The 14,732-nt window shown below is 36.8% G+C and overlaps 1 protein-coding gene across 9 annotated transcripts in view; it reads right to left on the bottom strand.

Annotated features, from left to right (window-relative positions):
* FSTL5 (follistatin like 5) overlaps positions 1-14,732 on the bottom strand; it is a 725,468-nt gene that overhangs the window by 57,628 nt on the left and 653,108 nt on the right. The window lies entirely within an intron of this gene.

Below are 14,732 nucleotides of genomic sequence, written 5' to 3'. Positions count from 1 at the left end.
ACTCTTATTTTTTTAGATTCCATAGATTAATATTTATTTCTGTGGATAAAAATTGGAGAGGAATGTTTTTCCACATGCATTAGGCATTTAATGGGATAAAAGAGAAGCTAAAAAAAACCCCCGAGATTCAAAATAAGATTAAGATAATACATATTGATGAGGAAAATTGTCACAAATTCTATCAGTATCATGAAATTACTATTTATAGAAATGTATACTGCCCTGACCGGTTTGGCTCAGTGGATAGAGCGTTGGCCTATGGACTGAAGGGTCCCAGGTTCGATTCCGGTCAAGGGCATGTACCTTGGTTGCGGGCACATCCCCAGTAGGGGGTGTGCAGGAGGCAGCTGATCGATGTTTCTCTCTCATCGATGTTTCTAACTCTCTATCCTTTTCCCTTCCTCTCTTTAAAAAATCAATAAAATATATTAAAAGAAAACAAATGTATACTGCCTATATCATTCAGAGTGAAAAGGATTAATAAGATATTAGAAGTAATGAGGATGAGCATCAATAAGAAAAAGACAATTCTAGTTTACTAGAGGCCCGGTGCACAAATTTGTCCATGGGTGGGGTCCCTTGCCCTGGCCGGCAATCAAGGCCTATTGGGGGCCAGCTGGTAGGGGGAGGGATGTGGGAGGTTGGCCAGCTGAGGGGAGGGACTGTGGGAGGTTGGCTGGGTGGTATGGGAGAGGGGCCTTTGGGTGGAGGTGCCGGCCACATGGGGGGGAGGGGGGAGGAGCCGCAGGAGGTTGGCTGTGGGAGTGCACTTACCACTAGGGGGCAGCTCCTGCATTGAGTGTCTGCCCCTGGTGGCCAGTGCACGTCATAGCGACTGGTTGTTCCGGTCGTTCTGGTCGTTCGGTCCTAATGATCACTTAGGCTTTTATATATATAGATAATTAGAACTTATCTATTTCCTTTTAGGTTATTTCCACATTTAATTACATATTTCTTGTGTATGTATCCACCTCTTCAAAAATTGTAAAGGAATACAAGATATAGTATAATTGATAATGGAATTTTTGGTTTAGCAATTAAAATAGTGATGATACTTGATTTGCTAAACATAAGTAGATCAAACAGATGATTATATGCATTCATTTTCTACAGGGCTTTTCCGTTTGTATTTATTGTATTACCTATTAAAAATATTTTGCCCTTAAATCTCCAAATTCCCATCTCTACCATTCTTCTCCTCCCTCCTCCTCTTTCTTCTTTTCCTCCTCCTTCTTCTGGTCCTCCTCCTTCTCCTCCCCCTCCTCCTTCACAGTTCCCCCTTTAGAACATCTTGCATCATCCATGGCAGGAACAAATGTTATTTGTCACAAGTAGCTGGTCAGAGGGGAGCGCGCTTCAGAACTCACAGGAGCCTGCGCCTAGGGTGGCTGTAGTCTCGCTGATTATGGGACCGCAGCCGAGGCAACAGGTCCCTGGCGGGGGTGGCTGTAGAATCCTGAGTGTTAGCTGAGGGCACCCTGGGTAGAGGTGAGGCTGGGCTCCCAGTCACAGCAGCTCCCCCCTTCAAAGAGGTGTGGCCTCTGCAGAAGAGCCAGCTGCTCTGGGACTGTTTGCAATGGTAGCAGAAGCTGCCTGGTTAGGTGAGCCTGGTCAGACTTCCCCCAAAGATTCTGCGGGATCTAACTGTGACACACACACACACACACACAAACACACACACACACTCACACACCCCACACGTACACACACTCCTCTTTTGCTCCCTCCCTCCCTCACGTTCTCTCCCTCACTGCCGCCTTCTTCCTGCCTCTGTAGTTGGGTCTGGAGTGTTACTGACCCGTTCGTGGATGGAGTCTCCTCTCTGGGTGTCTGGTTATGTGGCTCGCTCTCTACCACATTGGCCAAACAGGATAAAATTCACCTCGACAAGACATGACACAAAGGGAACAAAACGTGAATGTACTCACGATACCGATAACCCCAATATAAGTGACCACCAGAGAAAAGAGAATTAGAGGAGAGACAAGAGAGCACAAATGATATCAAAGAGAGAAAAAATGGCATAAGAGAAAACAAAAAGAAGAAAAAGAGAAAAAAATATATATGGAGAAAACACCAGAGAATAAACAGATAAACCAAAACATACAAACACCATATACCCAGTAAAGAGAGTAGTGACAGAATCTTATATACAGAAAGTAAGGTTAAGGAATTAGATGAATATGGGGAGGACCTCAGTTCAGTATAGAGGAAATAGAAAGAGGATGAGTGGATAAGAAGAAAGAGAAAGAGAAGAAAAAATATAATAATAAAAAATTAGAAAAAAATTAATTAAAAAAGATTAAAAATAGAATGATGAAAAATAATGTGAAAAGAAATAGAAAATAAAGAAACAAAGGAAAATAAAAACAAAAGAAAAAAAGAAATACAAAAATAATAATAAAATAAAATAAAATGAAAAAGTGAAGTGTCATTCCTTTGGCTGGTTTAAGAGGAAGATAATATGGCTTGCTTTATATTAGGGAAGTTTAAAACTCTAAGCAGTTCTATAAAATAACAGGATTATTAGATAGTAAAATAATAAAGAATCAAATTAACAATAATCATGTGGAAACCTATGTAGAGAACATTTATAGTTGATATTTAAAATATCCTCTCATTAAAGTTTAAAAATAGACAATAATCAAAGGAATACCAGGCCTAGTTGCATGGGTAACAAAAGCACTGCAAAAGGCAACCTAACATTACTAGGTTAGGATTCTCTAAGACATAAAGAAAAGTAAACATCTGATTTTCTGCATAACTTGGAATACAAATGCATTTTATAATATACATAAAGTGTGAATGAAAAAAAGTTGGCATTAGTATTATAATGGAGGAAGAAATAAGTATGTAACAAAAAAGATGAACTAAGATATATACACCTCATTTGGGCACTGAACTAAGCAGCATTGTGGATTCACTCAATTGTGACATATAGACAATCAGAGATAGGCACTGAACCACTGGAAACATATATTGAGTCAAAGGTGGAGAGAGAGGGTTTGACAAATATGAAAACACCAGAGGCCTGGTGCATGAAATCTGTGCACTGGGGGTGGAGAGTCCCTCAGCCCAGATTGCGAGAGGGCCAAGGGACCCCACTGTTGCACTATCAGGGCCAGGGAGGGATGCGGGAAGTGGCCAGCTGGGGAGGGACTACGGGAGGACTCCAGGGCGGGTCCAGCCCATCTCGCTCAGTCCCGATCGGTTGGACCCCCACAGTAAGCTAACCTACAAGTCACAGTGTCTACCCCCTGATGGTCAGTACACATCATAGCAACTGGTCGAATGGTTGACTGTCTGCCCCCTAGTGGTCAGTGCACGTCATAGCAAGTGGTTGAGCAGCCTTAGCATATAATTAGCATATTACGCTTTGATTGGTTGAACGGATGACCAGACGACTGGACACATATAGGATAATTTTATTATTATCCTATATAAAAAAAGCCTAACACTTAGCATATTAGGCTTTTATTATATAGGATAAGCATTTAAATTTGAAATATTTCCTCAGTAAATACATGTTTAACCCTTTGAGTGCCAACCAATATCCTAGGAACTATGCTAAAATTGCCAAGGCATTTTTGCTAATTTTACAGCAGTTCAGGAAAAAAATTATGAATTGCAAGTAAATGAAGTTACATATCCAAAACTTAAGGAAACCTTTACTACATTGACATATTTAGCAATATCATAATCACTAATAAAAGCAGCCTTAGAACTGGACGCCATTTCGAAGCTTTGATAGCGCTCCCGGCACTTTTGGTGAAAGACAAGAGGAGCGCGATCGTGCTCCCCAGCACTCAAAGGTTAAGTTTTAACTATCACTTGTCATAGCAAATAAATAAATAAATAAATACATGAGTCAAGAAATGCATATTTCTCAATAATGATGTTAAACACTAGGCCATGTCATCCTGAATCATTGAGAAACTGAATTCTAATGTAGTATGATTCAAAATGTGGCCTTTGGACAGGTACCAGTTGGCTTATCATTTATTGATAATATTACAGAAATTAAAAATAACCATTTAGAATTTTTTATAGCAATTTGACATTGCCATAATATCCATGACATTGCCATGTGTGATCAGTGGACCTATCTTGAATAGAATTTTTGTTGTTGTTCATCCTCCCTCAAGTATATATGTTTTTCCCCATTGATTTTTAGAGAGAGTGGAAGGGAGAGAGAGCTGCCTCTCATAGGCAGCCCGACCTTGACTGGGAATCCAACACATGACCAAGAATCCAACACCTGACCTGCACGCCAACACTCTGACTGCTGAGCCACACTGGCCAGGGCTCCTTAAACAGAACTAGAGCAGTGTGAGTCTTGTTTGACTATCCTATATAATAAAAGGCTAATATGCAAATCAACCAATCACTATGATGTGCACTGACCACCAGGGGGCAGGCACTCAATGCAGGAGCTCCCCCCTGGTGATCAGTGAGCTCCCACAGGAGGAGTGCTGCTCAGCCAGAAGCCCTGAGCCTGGCTCCCAGCTGGCTAGCGCAGTGGTGGTGGTGGGAGCTTCTCATGACTCCACAGCAACACTAAGGATGTCCAACTGATGGCAGACATCCCCTGAGGGCTCCCGGACTGCTAGAGGGCACAGGTCGGCCTGAGGGACCCCCCCCCCCCCCCAAGTGCACGAATTTCATGCACTGGGCCTCTAGTATTAAGATAAATAGAAAAGTGAATAATAGAACACTTGAAAAACTAGTGTTTACTTTATCAAATGCAATAGAATGTCAAGAATTGTTCTTATTGAGGATTTGTTGCAAATGAGACAAGAACTCTTTTGTACTTGATTGGAATGTTTAGTTTGGGATTCTCAGAATATAGTTTACAGCCATGTAGAAATATTTACAATCAAGGTTAAGCTATTTTTGAATACGCTAGATGTATTATATTATTTTAATCTTGCTTTGTGATATTAAAAAAAACACCTAGATCTTACAATAATGTATTAAACAATATAATATCAATGGCTATCTCTCTTACTGAAACTTTTTTTAAAAAAGAAACAATGAGATTAAACTACTTTCATCAATTTTAATTGGGATCACTGCTTATAACCCAAACGATACAAGTGCTCTTTCCTTTAATTAGATGTATTCAATTTATCTCATTCTATTTCCCTTTCCATTTATTAAAATGTCATAAACAGTCTAGTTCATATTAATCAAAGCATAAGTAGTCACGGTAAGTTAGGGGCTGATTTGCCTTAATCTAGCCTATTTTAGAAAACTGTCATAGCACAATTTTGATTCTACTATATCTAGGTACAGAGGCCACATTACAGAAATGTTCATCTTTTAACATTTATTGATCACTTTCAAACATGACTCATTTAACCTGCATAATAATCCTATGTGATGGGTAATATTATTATACCAGTGAAGTAAACAAGGCTTAAAAGGAATATTAACACAGTTCATCTGAGTGTACAGCTGAACATTATTACATCCAGGACTAGTTGACCTCAAAGCCTGTTTTCTTAGTGTCTCTAATATGCTGTCTCTAAGAGAAACCAGTCTTCGGTTTCTGGCTGTGCAATGTAATCAGCTGTTTTTATTGTGACACTGAAAGCCATACATTCTTCTTATGTTAAAAGAAAAGATGAAAATTTCTGTAATGTGGCCTTTGTACCTTGATTGATTGATTTGCATATGTTGAACTATCCTTGTTCCCCTAAAAAAAAAATCTGATGTACTATTTTTTTAAATGTAGGGGGGTTTTTTTTGTTTGTTTTGTTTTGTTTTTTGTTAATCTTCACCCGAGGATATTTTTCCATTGACTTTTAGAAAGTGGAAGAGAGGGGGAGAGACTAAGAGAGAGAAACATCAATGTGAAAGGGACACATCCATTTGTTGCCTCCCGCATACACCCCTACCAGGCCAGAGATCGAGCCTGCAACTGAGGTATGTCCCCTTGATCAGAATGGAATCTGGGACCCTTCAGTCTACAGGCTGACACTATCCACTGAGCCAAACTGTCTAGGGCTGTACTCTTATATGTGTATAGTGACTCCTTATTACTCATATAAAAATGTTTTTTAAATGATGGCAATAGATTGTCTGACACATACATCATTCTGGTCACATTCACTCATAACTTGGCTGGCACTTATTAATAATCTCTTAAAGAAGACTTAATATGCTATCTTAGATAAAATTACTTTACCCAATTAACATGCTATACAACTCCATCAAAATGCCTCTGCACAATTTACATACTTCCCACTGTGTTCCCTCAGTGTTAAGCTTACATACTTACAGTCTAATAGATGCACATGATAAGAATTTAAAAGTGTGATTTTAAATAAAATATTAGAAGCCCTCTTTAAGTCTAGGACTTCAAAGACCAACTTTATAAATTTATTTCTCTTAAAATCTACAGAGTAATCTTCTGAGGACTAGTTAGAGGTAGTTTACATTACTCTCTTTAGGAAGCACTTGGCAGGATATCATTGTAACCACAAAGGGACGAGAGCTTAAATTTTTCTCCTTCTGTAACTCTTTGTAAGTTAAGCCATGTTTGAATAGAGGCTCACTGAGAAAAGAGTAAGTGGGGCAACATTCCGATTACCTTTCTAAAACATACAGTGGTATTGAATTCAAAAGGTTGCTCTATGGCTTCCTGGGGAAAGAAACTGCATCATATAAAAGGGCTGGTTTGTACCAAATATTTTTGCAGTCAGAGTTTGCAGAAGTAGTAATTTGATTAGAAACAGAATGAAATGCAGAAAAAAGAAAGTTGGGAGTATGAGCAGGGACCGATGAAATCCCTGAAGGCTGCACTTCTAGAGGCGAGAGGAGACACCAGCAGAGGAAGAAATGTGGCCTATTGTGTTCCCCATTTCTAACCTCAGTTACAATTTCTGGAAACCTAAGCATTCTGGACAAAATCCTTACATACACGTTACATTCTAATAGAGCACTAACAGTATTTATTCCTAAAGGTAGAGTAATTTTCATGCGTGAAAATTCCAAACGTGGAAAACAAGACATTTTAGAGGTGATTTGCATCAGACATGCTGTAGAAACGATGTTAGTACATGTCACTGTTATTCAGCATTTATACCAGGCACAGAATATCTATGTCCCAAAATATAAGACCTGAGCATGAAAACATATGTGTACCTCCTAAACCCTTCTAGTGTCTATAGAAAATAGGTAACACCATGGTATATGTGAAGAACAATAGCTAGATTATCTCTACTAATAAAAGGGTAATATTCTAATTAGGGCAGATGTCTTTTGGCACCTTCCACTGATCTGCCAGGTCACCTCCTGCCAAGGGAGGCCAGACTGTGGCTTAGGCTGAGGGCCGAGGCAGAGGCAGTTAGGGGCGATCAGCTGGCAGGGGAGCAAGGTAGGGGTGATCAGGCGGGCAGGGGGGCAAGGTAGGGGCCATCAGGCCGGAAGGCAGAGTCAGTTAGCCTAAATTGGTAGCCGGACATCCCCTGAGGAGTCCCAGATTGGAGAGGGTGCAGGCTGGGCTGAGGGGCCCCTCTCCCCCATGCACGGATTTTGTGCACCAGCCTCTAGTAATAAATAATTGACTAAAAAAGTACTTAAGATTAAGAGAGTGGTGGGGGAGGATGACATAACAGTTGAAAACCAGAAGAGTCAAAAAGTTAGTAAGCTTGGAAAACCCTGTCATCCTTGAGCGTGTAATTTAAACATTTTGCCAAACCTATTTCAGTGTTAGTCCTGAATTCATAAGTCTGGAGTAGAATTCTATCTGTCTGAAGTTCATACTATTGGTGACAAGATGAAATCATGTGTACAGCTAGGATAAATATAGCAAGAATTCTATCTAGTAAGGCTACATAACAAAAAAGAAAATAAAAAGATGAAAGTATAACTGAAACCAGGTTGTATAGATTTTTTTACTAACTCACTATCAGAAGCTGAAGCCTGATGCAATCTGACATTGCACCAAAATTGAATTTTTATTTAGAGCAAGCAAACAGCATCTTGTGAGAGGTTTGATGGAAGATTCTATATGCTAAATATTTCAGTTTTTTATCTAAACTTCACTGGACAGTGAGTTTTTGGAGGGATTTTACTGCTATTCTCTTAACATGAACAGTGAATTTGAAAAATGTTATATCCATGTTTAATCCTTTTCATGAGAAAAAAATGATTGTAAAAGATTCTTTCCACTACTCACACTCAAAACATTAACTTTCTAAAATCCAGATTAACTAGTATTTTTTTTTTACATTGGAAGGCCAAACTTATACAGAGCATCAGCAGAGTACATATTATGTGATCCTGAATTAATAGACTCATGAGATTTTACTTCCCTCGAAACAATTCAAGGATAAATTATTCTATGAAACATTTTTCACAAACACATTAAAAGAAGAACATGACTTTGTGGGAATTATAGAATAAGAAGTATTATGATGAGGAGGAAATTAGATGTATACATCTTTAAATTTAGAGAATGCCTAAAAGATAAAGAGTCCCATGCTCTAAGCAATGGAATTTTCACTAAATTCATTTAACAAGTGTTAGTTGACTACCTGTCATATATAAGGCATTGCACTAAGCATGTTGGAAAAACAAACACTATTTAAACAAGGTCCTTGACTAAAAGAGACAGTAAGCCCAGCTGGTATGGCTCAGTGGTTGAGCATTGACCTATGAACCGGGAGGTCATGGTTTGATTCCTGGTGCGGGGCGTACAGGAGGCAGCCAATTGGTGATTCTCTCTCATCATTAGTGTTTCTATCTTTCTCTCCCCCTCCCTTCCTCTCTGATATCAATAAAAATATATTTTAAACAAAAAGATAGTAAAACACGATGGTCAATTTTATATGTGACCTAGGCTATGGTACACAGTTGTTTTGTCAAACACTTTTCTAGATGTTGTGAAGGTGTTTGTGGAGGTGATTAACATTTATAATTAGTTGACTTTAAGTAAAACAGATCACCCTCCCTAATGTGAGTGGCTCTGATCCAGTCAGTTAAAGGTCTTAAGATTTAAGAATGAAGTTTCCACCCGGTTGGTATGGCTCAGTGGTTGAGCATCAACCCATGAACAAGGAGGCCAAGGTTAGATTCCTAGTCAGGGCATATGCCTGGATTATAGGCTGGATCCCTAGTAGGGGGAAACAGGAGGAAGCTGATCTATGAGTCACATCATGGATGTTTTTATCCCTCTCTCCTCCCTTCCTCTCTCTGAAATCAATATAAACATATTTTTTTAAAAGAATGAGGTTTCCCAAGGAAGTAATTCTACTTCAGAATTTAACATAGAAATACTGTTTGAGTTGCCAGTCTGTCTACAGATGTCAGACTCAAGAATATAATAAAGACTAGAGGCCCAATGCATGAAATTCGTGCAAGAGTAGGCCTTCCTTCCCCCAGCTGCCAACACCGGCTTCCCTCTGGAACCTGGGACCCAGGCTTCCCTTGCAACCCCGGCTCTGTCCCAGAAGGTTGTCCAGAAGGATGTCCAGAAGGACATCCAGTCTAATTAGCATATTATGCTTTTATTATTATAGATTTGTGTCTGAGTTTCCAGTCTGCTGACCTTAGCTGTGGATTTGAGACTCAAGACTATAACATCAATGCTTATCTGATTTTCTTGCTGGCTGATCTGTCTTAAAAATTTCAAATATGCCACCCCACCTACCACACCTGAGCCACTTTCTTAAAATAAAATATAGACATAAAGAGACAAATGCATATATGTGTGTGTGTGTATATATATATATATATTCTATTGGTTCTTTTACTCTGGAGAAAAATGTTCTCACATAATACTCAACAATTTTCTCATTAAATTATTTTATAATCAAATACTTAAATCTATCAGAATATTGGACCAAATAGCCTACATACTCTGAAATTGAAATCATTCTTGTTTAAACATAGAGGAAAAAAGCAATATGAAATAAAGCTCATCCAACTTATCATTTATTTCATATCAGGAGACAATAATAATTACACAAGAAATATATATATTTCTTTTTTGGTATTAATAAAGGCCTCTATACATTTAGCAATTATAAGTGGGACATCATGGATTTGATCAATTCACCATTCTCTATATTATTCTTCCTGCTTTAAATATATATTGGTTAGCTGAAATAGTCTTATATTTTAATATCAATATCTAAAGAGGTAGAAATTTCATAATTTAAACACACACAAAATATTTAATTATTGTTCTCTTTTTAAAAATACCTGATTTTTCTTATTTCTTCCATAGAGTATAGAAATGTTAGTAAAGATATTGAAAACCTATTTCAAGAAATAATGGCAGAAAACTTCCCCCACCTGGAGAAAGAAATGGACTTACAGGTTCAAGAAGCGCAGAGAACCCCAAATAAAAGGAATCCAAAGAGGACCACACCAAGACACATCATCATTAAAATGCCAAGAGCAAAAGACAAAGAGAAAATCTTAAAAGCAGCAAGAGAAAGAGGCTCAATTACCTACAAGGGAATACCCATACGACTGTCAGCTGATTTCTCAACAGAAACTTTGCAGGCCAGAAGGGAATGGCAAGAAATATTCAAAGTGCTGAATACCAAGAACCTACAACCAAGATTACTTTATCCAGCAAAGCTATCATTCAGAATTGAAGGTCAGATAAAGAGCTTCACAGACAAGGAAAAGCTAAAGGAGTTCACCACCGCCAAACCAGTATTATATGAAATGCTGAAAGGTATCCTTTAAGAAGAGGAAGAAGAAGAAAAAGGTAAAGATACAAATTATGAACAACAAATATGCATCTATCAACAAATGAATCTAAGAATCAAGTGAATAAATAACCTGATGTACAGAATGAACTGGTGATTATAATAGAATCAGGGACATAGAAAGGGAATGGACTGACTATTCTTGGGGGGAAAAGGGATGTGGGAGATGCGGGAAGTGACTGGACAAAAATCATGCACCTATGGATGAACACAGTGGGTGGGGAGTGAGGGTGGAGGGTGGGGTGGGAGCTGGAAGGAGGGGAGTTATGGGGGGAAAAAAGAGGAACAAATGTAATAATCTGAACAATAAAGATTTAAAAAAAAAAAAAACACAGAAAACTAAAAAAAAAAAAAAAAAGAAATGTTAGTAAAGTTTTGTTTTATACAATATAAGAATGCTACTTTTCTATTCTTATATATCTTTTTATTTTATAATATGCATTTCCACATAATTACATATATAGAATGATCATAAGATTTCCCAGAGAAATGACTTGCAAAATCTGATGCAGTAAATTAGTTCTTAAATAACTAATTATCACTGCTTTGTCACTTCAGATGTACAATTGTGGATTAAAGGTTCTCAGATTGAAAGAGATTAGTTAAAACTATAAACACTGGTGCTTGGTTTCTATCTCCAATTCAACTTTTTAAATAGAAATGTATATATAACTTATATCTATTTATGTATATATAAATTTTTATATATATCAGATACATATAGGTAAATAGAGATAGGTAAAACAACATAATCCTATATAGTTTCTACTGTAAATGTTTTAGGAGGAAGTCTGTGTATACAAAGGTTTTAAAGAGAAAAACATTCAGTTATATAAACTTCATATCCCTTTTGTCCAGACATATCACACTGTCACATCAAGTTTTTGCTTGCTTTATTATTTTTATACTAGTGGCCTGGTGTACAAATTTGTGCATATTGAAAGGAAATTAATTAGAAGAAATATTTTAATATTGATATTTCCCCTTTCTCTATAATAAAAGTGTCAAATTCTAATTTACAATTGACAATGACAGATCGAAACACATGCGTGCGATTGGTGCCAGTGAGAGCTTCATATGTATCATGCATGTGCAAGTCAACTTAGCCTTTTATATATATCGAATAAACTTGCTTAATTAGACCTTCTTTCTGATTTAGCTAAACTTTTTCTAGCCCAGTGAAGCACCCCAACTTCTCTTTCAGGTAATTGTCAGCAACATAGCAGTAACTATCAACGTGAAGCAGATTATTATTGTAGATCACGCAGGGAGAACAAAGGGTAAAATATTTAACTGCAGCAGTGTTTGACTATATTCTGCACAGTGAGAAAACATGAAGTCATTTTCAAGGTCCACCCTTTCTTACTTCTTTTCAGTTGGGTCAAGTTTCTAAGCTTTCTAAATCTCTGTTTTCAGGCTAATGAAAAGCAAATATCACATGATCTCACTCATTTATGGAATATAATGAACAACAGACACTGATGAACAAAAAGAGATCCAGAGACAGAGAAGCATCAATCAGAACATCAAACCTCAAAGGGAAGGTAGGGGAGGGTGGGGAAAAGGGGGAGAGATCAACCAAAGGACTTGTATGCATGCATATAAGCATAATGAATGGACACAGACAACAGGGGGGTGAGGGCATGAGTGTGGGGAGGGCGTATTGGGAGGATAAGGACACATATGTAATACCTTAATCAATAAAGAAATTAAAAGTCAAAAAAAAGAAAAAGAAAATAGGATGCCACCGAGTCTCCTGTCTACCTACTCCAGGACTTCTGTGAGGATCAAATGAGATGAGGCACAGGAAAATGCTTCACAGACATTTGGTTAAAGAGTAAATGTTTGCACCTGGGTATAAAGCAAATCATGTTCCTGGCTGAAGAAATTGCAAGGAGGCTAGTTGCTAGGGAGAGGAAGCCAGGCATTGCTATGTGATGTCATTACCCGGATGGACACTTAGCATATTAGCCATATATATATAAATTCCAAATAGCAAAATTAATTAATCTACAGCCATTGAAAAATGTTCCAGAAAAGCACATTCTTTAAGACATGAGTCAAATTGTGTTGAACCATTTACTGTGTGCTGAACCTGTGTGGCAAGGCACACAGGTAATGCAGGAAGAAAATTATTTGCCTCTATATATATATTTTTTAATATATTTTATTGGTTTTCTACAGAGAGGAAGGGAGAGGGATAGAGAGTTAGAAAGATCGATGAGAGAGAAACATCAATCAGCTGCCTCCTGCACACTCCCTACTGGGTATGTGCCCGCAACCAAGGTACATGCCCTTGACCAGAATCGAATCTGGGACCCTTGAGTCTGCAGGCTGAAGCTCCATCCACTGAGCCAAACCTGTTAGGGCACCTCTATATTTGTAAATAAAATTCATGAGGTGACAGTTTTATGATGAAAATATGGACCTCTCAGATTATTTTATTAGTAATAGTAACTGATGTTTCAACTTCTGTGATGTAACCAACACATCAGTATCAGTTAGCTACAAAACTATTGGTCCTGTAGGAATCAGAGAGAAACTCTCCTGTCAAATTATTTTGCTTTTATTTAAATAATAATTTGATGCCAAATTTTTCATACCTGTGTGTTAGCCCAGATTTCTATAATGTTTTTTTAAAAATATGTATGTGGTATAAAATTTAATGATTTACATTATCAGAAGAAAATATTTTTATTTATCTATTTATTTATACACATATGCACACACATACCTTATTCAAAGTGGATTTATTTAGTAGTGATATTATATGATTATAAAACAAAAAAGTTGCATGTATAATTTTAAATGTTTTCTTGTAATCTATAGCTTAAATATGGTAACAATGCTATTCAGAATTTACCCTATAACTAAAATATTTTTAAATTACACATGGTTTCATTTGTTTTAAACCATCACAGACATATTGAGTTAAATTATTTCCTTTATTGAAATTGAGATTACTTTGTCCTTACAGAATATCTGGAGGCAAGCTGACCTATCTTATCTCACTCTGGTAATTTTTTTCTTCTCATTCTAGGGCATGGCTTTAAAGTGTAAATTGTTATCTCCATAGAGATGTTGGCAAAATTAGGTTTACTGTTGTAAGTACATAAAACACAGAGTTTATTTTTGTATTATTATTCATTAATTATTGTATTATTTACTTGTGTTATAACTGCAAACCTTCTTTTGCCCACTGTCATATATAAATATGCAACAACAACACTGACTACAAGTAGTCTGGAAATAAGAGTTGAAAATAAAAGCTGTAAACTATGGCATTGATATCTATTTTTACTCATATCTTATGGCCATGCCAACCTTAAAAATGAGTATCAAGAGAGGGTTACATGATGAGATCTTTCAATAATGTATCTAATTTTGGGTGTTTTGTGTATGTCTGAACTTGTGTGGGAACATATGGTAACAGATACCTTTAGTGTTACATATTTTGGTACACACATATTTATGTGGAGATATATAATTTTTTATTCTTGCAAAACATTGCCCTTAAAATATGTACAATTATATAAGGTACACATAAATAAGTAAATTGATATTTCCCATATAATTCTAAATTACTCATTTCATTGAGACCTCAGTAAAATGAGATGAAGAGTAAAAGGGAACCTGGATTTATAAAGCAATGTCTATACCCCAATTCCCACTGGATTATATCTATTTTCTTCCATTTTGTCAAAGTAAACATTATCTCCCGAAATGAGAGATGTTCTAAATTAAAGAGCAGGTGAAGTTATTATGTTACATTCAATGTTGGTATTTCACTCCTATCACCTTTATTTTAATTACAAATAAATAATTGGAAATATATAATATATTATTTTTTTCCTCAAATATAAAAGCTCCATTAATAACAGCCAATATCATAATTTTAATATTTTCCTCCCAACACATCTCATATATATCTATATTTCATTGTATTTTCAAAACATAATTCTACTTAACAAAACTGCTACCTAAAAATGCAAAGAAATTATT

This window comes from Myotis yumanensis, unplaced genomic scaffold, assembly GCF_028538775.1.
Source record: "Myotis yumanensis isolate MYYU_CA2020_CCGP unplaced genomic scaffold, mMyoYum1.0.hap1 SCAF_5, whole genome shotgun sequence".
Lineage (NCBI taxonomy): Eukaryota > Metazoa > Chordata > Mammalia > Chiroptera > Vespertilionidae > Myotis > Myotis yumanensis.
The sequence above is the reverse complement of the archived record's forward strand: the minus strand, read 5'-3'. Positions and strand labels throughout refer to the sequence as shown.